At 39.5% G+C, this 7082-nt stretch overlaps 1 pseudogene; it reads right to left on the reverse strand.

The window, feature by feature from the left end:
• Positions 1 to 178: 178 nt before the first annotated feature.
• Positions 179 to 925, reverse strand: LOC115277064 (annotated as a pseudogene).
• Positions 926 to 7082: the final 6157 nt, after the last annotated feature.

Below are 7082 nucleotides of genomic sequence, written 5' to 3' on the forward strand. Positions count from 1 at the left end.
CAAGCATGCCTTGCTTTTAAACAAAAACAAAACAAAGGGAAAAAAATTTTTTTTTGAAATGACAAAACAAAAGCTAGTACTAACCACCTTTCTGACAATACATGATTACTCAAGTTAACGAGTACTGAGGAGGGGAAGGGGCTGTCTCACAAGAGTGCATGTGGCTAGGTGCAGGGCATTTGTCATTATTGCAAAAACGAATTTTAATTTTTAATCTTTAGTTTGATTTAACATTGCTTTTAGTGCGGTGCTGACCCCAGCTGTGCGGAAGGGCTCTGGCGACGTTCATAGCCGCACACACCTGCGGGTCTTCTTCGGTTCTGGAGGCTCCGGGGCAGCCAATATTGCTTCATCAAATACATTCTTTAGGCCTTTCTGTGTGAGTGCAGAGCACTCCACGTACTTGACCGCCTTCAGGTCACGGGCCAGCTTCTCGGCCGTCTCTGGAGTGATCGGCTTCTGTTTGTTCTTGGCAAGTTTCTCAGTCGTAGAGGGGTCATCTCGGAGATCAATTTGGGTCCCAACAAGCAAGAAAGGAGTCTTTGGACAGTGGTGAGTTCTCTCAGGCACCCACTTCTCCTTCACATTTTCAAATGAGGATGGAGAGACCACTGAAAAACAGACTAGAAATACATCTGTTTGTGGATAACTCAGCGGTCGTAATCTGTCTTAATCCTCTTGCCCTGCAGTATCAAAAAGTCCAAGAGTATATGGCTCTCCACCAATCATAACTGTGACTGCATAGTTGTCAAAAACAGTCGGTACATACTCCGATGGAAATTTGTTTGTTGTGTAGGATATCAGGAGACATGTTTTACCAACGGCACCGTCACCCACAACAACACACTTAATTGTCTGCATTGCTGAAACAGTTTTGTATCCACTTTAAATATTTCAAGTTCAATGATGACCTCAGCTTCTCCGCCGGGGCCACTGAGAGTATTTTTAAAAAACGTTTATTTATTTTTGAGAGAGAGAGAGAGAGGCAAAGAGAAAGAGGTAGAGAGAGAATTCCAAGCAGGCTCTGCATGGTCAGCTCAGAGCCTGATGTGGGGCTCGAACTCACAAACCATGAGATCATGACCTGAGCCACGGTCAAGAGTTGGATGCTTAACCAAATGAGCCACCTGGGCGCTCTTGTAGGATTATTGAGAGTATTAAATGAAATGAGGGTAAAGCACTTGGTAGATGGTCAGCAAATAACTATGATGATTATGGCAAAGAATTGTTTTCAAAGGAAATTTAATAGTAGAATTGGTTTAATCTATTTATTCATAGGAATTCTTATTTGTTGGGGGCACCTGGGTGGCTCAGTTGGTTAAGTGTCCGACTTTGGCTAAGGTTATTATCTCAGGGTTTGTGGGTTTGAGCCCCGCGTCAGGCTCTGTACTGACAGCTCAGAGCCTGGACCTGCTTTGGATTCTGTGTCTCTCTGCCCCTCCCCTGCTCATGCTCTCTCTCTGTCTCAAAAATAAATAAACATTAAAAAAAAGAATTATTTGTTTGTTTTTTTGCTCACATAAGAAATGATGCAGAAATGAATGGTTTTAAGATTCATTTTGGTAGAGGCCAAATATACCCATGGACCAAATAAAATGTTCTTTTTTTAAAATTTTTTAAATGTTTTTTATTTATTTTTGAGAGACAGAGAGAGACAGCGCAAGCTGGGGAGGGTCAGAGAGAGAGGGAGACACAGAATCCAAAGCAGCCTCCAGGCTCTGAGCTAGCTGTCAGCCCAGAACCTGATGCGGGGCTCGAACCCACGAACCGTGAGATCATGACCTGAGCTGAAGCTGGACGCTTAACCAACTGAGCCACCCAGGCGCCCGCAAATAAAATGTTCTTGTTCTTGACAAAACAATCCATTTTAATGCAAAAGAATCTCAAGTAAGATAAATTAGTCCCTCCTCTAAAGATAAGGGCTTGCAGCACGTTTCGACATTAATTAATAAACTGTTAAGTTTTTGAAGTGGGAAAATAATCTGGTCAGTGAAGATTTTAAGCGAATTTACTTCAAAAGTGTTTGGAGCTATGGTCAACTTTATTTTTTTATTTTTTAATTTTTTTTTTTAACTTTAAGTTAAACTCCCTGTCATCTGTCCAGGTGTGGATGAACTCATTTGTTGTACCTCTATGAAAAGTAAACATGTTGTAGAACTATAAACACCTGCCGTTATTATAGATCCATCCTCTGGGTCCTTTTGTTATGGAAAGGTTTTCTCTGTGTTTTATCCATACAAAACCTCTGAGACTTCAAAAAAATGTGACTAGTAGCAAAGATGATCAGCAGGGCATCTCCTCCTGTGGCTCATCTTTCCGGATGGGGCTCCTCTATACATGGAACATATTGTGTTTTGCACATTATCTGCTCCTTACTTAAAACCTGAAGGGGAATTGTCCAAAAGGAAAGCGAAGGACCTTTAAAGATGAACAATGCCAGCAGATTCTCTGCTCACAATCATGTTTGTAGGCGAGGCTAACAGGACTTTGTGTTATAGTTAAAAGTGTTTCTGAATTGCTTTTTAGTTTCTCATCACTGTATTCATATGGCTTTCTGTTTCTGAAGAGAAAAAACCTAATTTTTGTCTTTTTAACAGAATTACTTAATTGTACAGTCATTTTCAACCATACAAAAGCCAACATCAAAAATGAGCCAACAGGAATAATTATGACTCGTAGAAGAGGTAAATGATCTGATATGTAGTTCTTGTATTTTGAGGGATTTAATTTGACATCAACAGAAAAAGGATTTTTCTGAAGAAAAAAATATCATTCAATCCACAATGTATTTAGCTGTAGACAGTTCTATTAACAATTCATTTAGTGTGTTTCTGATTCATTTGGTGCTTAACAAAGGGGTTACTTTAGCTCTTGCATCTTAATTCATTGTACGATTCCTCAATCTCAATTTTCATTGACTGATGAGATAAAATAATTATTGTAAGAGATTTTAGTCTGTGCAGATCAAAACTGGACATCTCCAGAGGGTAAAAAAAATATAAGGACATGTAGGATTTGAACAATAGAATAAGTAAACTTGTGCATGTGTGTGCCAACACCCACATGTACACATGCACTCATGAATATAGGAAAAAGACTTTCCAACCTTTAAATAAAGAAGAAACACTTTTCTCCCCATATGTTCTTGGACCATTTAAAACAGATGATCCCGAATTTGACCACAAAGAAATTTTTGACACGCCTTTGTACTGTTTCACTTTTTGCAACCATCATGCATTACTTCCATGATGCAAACAACCCCAGAATAAAGACAACATTTTAAAATGTGTTTGCTCTATTTCTAATGTTTAGAATAATGTGTGGCACATATTAGGTGCTCACTAATGTTGGCTACATAAGTAAACAAGTGGATTTTAATAACATTTGTTGAGTACCTCCTATGTGCCAGGCACTGAACAGCCGGTATTGCCCGATAGTCGTGTGGTCTAAAGCCCTCTGAGCTGAATGGACTTTGGTATATCCCAGAACAGACCAGGTGCCCTCACACATAACTAGCAGATAACTCGTCTGCAGTCATTCCCTCAGCCCATGACAGGGTATACCTGTTCTCCAACTGCAGTGTACGGGCTTCTGCCGAATTGGTTTATTTATTACTTTTGATGTGCAGGTATATATTCCTCACACCTCAGGTGATAAAGAGTGAGGGAGGACTGATAAGGGCATATGGACGAGGGAAAGCTTTCTCATACTCAACATGCTGACTGCACTAGGTAACTCTGACATCCTCTCCAGCTTTACCAAGAATAATTCTGCTGCCTCTAAGCACACTAGCTCTTTGGTTGTTTACTTATGATTATTTTTTACTTGTTATCTGGAAATAGGTTCTTTTTCATTTAAAATATTTTTCATTAAAAATCTCTTTCATTTGAAAATATTTATTTCCTCTTTTCAAAATGTTGGCTTAGTTGAGGGGGTTGAGTTTTTGCTGTAATTGCTGACTTCATTAATTGTAATAGTCATGCCTTCTGAACTATAGTGCGTACTTGTTTTCTTAGACATTTTCTGTCAAAATAAAGAGCTCATGATTGGATTAGGCTTTTGACTTGTTTCTTATTAGGCATTAGCTTACAATTTGGAAATGTTTGCTCCCCATAGGCAAAATTAGCATCAGTGTTAAAGCTATCATATTTTTCTACCCCAAAACGTGTTGTGCATCTTAATCAATAGTAGACAGAATAATAGGGCATGCCTGTGTTTTTTCTCATTTTTGTTTTTTTTAAATCTATCAATTATCAAAAGCTTAGTATGTACTGGATACTGAACAAAGCTCTTTAAGCAATGTATTTCTTTTATTTATTTCTCATAACAGTCTTATAAACAGGTGTGCTGAAGATAAATAACAAAACCAGCAACAGAAATTGTTCCTGGCTCCAAGTCTGTGCTCTTAACCAGTGTGCTATACTTCTGTCTATTCCATGGTCATATTCTGGAACTGGCCTTATAGTAGAACACCTTCATTTTAGAAGAAATATTTGAAATTTTTATAATATGGTTTTATTTATCTTTGAGAGAAAGAGACAGAGTATGAGTGGGAGAGGGGCAGAGAGAGAGAGAGAGAGAGAGAGATAGACAGACAGACAGACAGACGGAATCTGAAGCAGTCTCCAGTCTCTGAGCTATCAGCACAGAGCCTGAAGCAGGGCTCACACTCCTGAACCATGAGATCATGACCTGAGCTGAAGTCGGATGCTTAACCAACTGAGCCACCCAGGCGCCCCAGAAGAAATGTTTAGAAGAAAATGTTCATTACATCTTTTCAAGTAAAATTCAAGTGTCCTGATCCCTGATTCCAGCCGCCAGCTTTTCCGTAGCTTCATTTCCACTCTGGTTTTCACCATTGTCAAGATTTTCAGTTCCTTGGTCCTTCTACTTCCTCCCAGTTTAGTAAACTCATGTTGGGCTTTCTTTTTGCTCTATGAGCCTCATGTTTGATCATCTAAAATATTCTCCCACAATGGGAGGCCTGGCTGGCTTACTTGGTAGAGCCTGTGACTGTTTTTAATTACTGTTATTATTTTTTATTTTAGAGAAAGAGAGAAAGAGCATGTGAGTGGGTAGAGGGGCAGAGGGAGAGAGAGAAGCTCAAGCTGACCCCACACTCAACGTGGAGCCTAAGGTGGGGTTTGAGCTCATGACTGTGAGATCATGACCTGAGCTGAAATCAAGAGTTGGACACCCAACGGACTGAGTCACCCAGGTGCTTCAGAGTAAGTGATTCTTGATCTCGGGGTTGTGAGTTTGAGCCCCATGTTGGGTGTAGAGATTACTTAAAAATAAAATCTTAAAAAATATTCTCCCACAAATACTCCTTTTACTTCTATTGGCAAACCCACTCTACTATATCCCAACCTTGGATTAAGACCTTAATTTGCTTCCTTTGCTCCTGTCTTCAGATTAGCTAGTCGATATCAGAGAAAAAAAATCAGTAGGCCTTGTAATAAACCTTGCAGATTGGTACCACTACACATTTATGGCCCTAAACTCTTGCTAGGCTCTCCTTTCATTTTGTGGCATTTTGTTTTCAGGTTTCTTCTTCATTGTTTTCAACAACAGTGCCATGTCAGTACCATTGTCCTAAAGTTCTCACTTCCCTTACTCTTAGGTAGGTTTTCTCCTGCTTCTTCAAACAAATTGAGGCCATTAAAGTATTATCTTGCTCATCTTTCCATCCCTTTACTGCCACTCATCTACATGCATACCATTCTTGAATTTCTCCCACAGGATAAGGGGCACTCTTTCCTATACAAATCCAACTCCTCACCTTGACCACAAGTCCAAGATGGAAGCATCTGTGTTCTGAGCAGGAGGATGGAGGGAAAGATGGGAAAGATGAAGAGGGGGATCAAGGACTCACACATGCTCTCTGAGGAAGTTTCCTGGAATCTCTTCCATGACTCTTCTTTTTGTATTACCCTGGCCATAATTCAGCCACAAACCAAAGGTGACCAGGCTTTAGGGGCAGCTGTGAAATATAATCTTTATTTTGGGCAAATCCATGCCCAACTAAAATTTTTACTCTTACAGAAGCAGCACAGAATGGAAATTGGAGATATTGAACCATCTCTGCCAATGTTCCTTTGCACATGAAAAAAATTGAGTTGCTTCTCTTTTTCCTTACTTATTACTTATATTGCAAATATTTTACAAATATTTGTAATCTTTAATTTTGTTTATGCTTTCATCATACAGAGGGTTTTTTTTGTTTTTTGTTCTTTTTTAATTTGAGAGAGAGAGCTAGAGAGCGAGCGAGCATGAAGGGGGAAGAAGGGCAGAGGGAGAAAGAAAATCCCAAGTAGGCTCCACACAGCACAGAGCCCAATGCAGGCTTGATGCAGAACTCGATCCCCCTGGGACCAGGACCCGAGCCAAAATCAAGAGTGGGACATTCAACGGACTGAGCCACCGAGGTGCCCCAGGCATTCCATTTTATAAAACTAATTTCTTGTTTCTGGATTTTATATTTTGCCTAAGTAGGCTCTCCTTGTCCATATGTTCTCATATTTTCTTTTGGTACTTTTAAACTTTTGTTTTTTTTACTTTAGATCTTCTTTACATGTGGTATTTAAATTTTGGTAGTGTGACATAGGGATCCATCTTTATTTTTTCAATTTTTATCTAACTCCAACTCATTTTAAACTAGCCTTCATTCTCGTTCATTTGAAATGCCACATTTATGGTAAACTAAATTTTAATACATGCACAAATCTGTTATGGGCTCCCTATTCCAGGTCTATTGAGTTATTACTAAACTCTCAATTTTCGTTACCATGGTTTCATAGAATTTCTTTATTCTTCACTCTTTTTCTTCTTTCCTCTTCACTCCTCCTCCTTTCTCTACTCTTACTTTCATTTCCCCTAGCTGAGCGTGTAGGATGCCCCTCTGAAGATGAGACAAAGTGATACAAGCTTCCATCTCTGTTTTCTTCACTGTAGAATCTTTGTTCCTCTTGTACTCAGAACCCTTGCGTTTCTTTGCTGCTCAGTGTCGTCCCTCTGGAGCTTGCAGCGTGTGGGATGCTGCCATCGGATGGACTGCTGCTTATAGTTGACTTGTTCTTTGT

Source organism: Suricata suricatta, chromosome 13 (genome assembly GCF_006229205.1).
Source record: "Suricata suricatta isolate VVHF042 chromosome 13, meerkat_22Aug2017_6uvM2_HiC, whole genome shotgun sequence".
NCBI lineage: Eukaryota > Metazoa > Chordata > Mammalia > Carnivora > Herpestidae > Suricata > Suricata suricatta.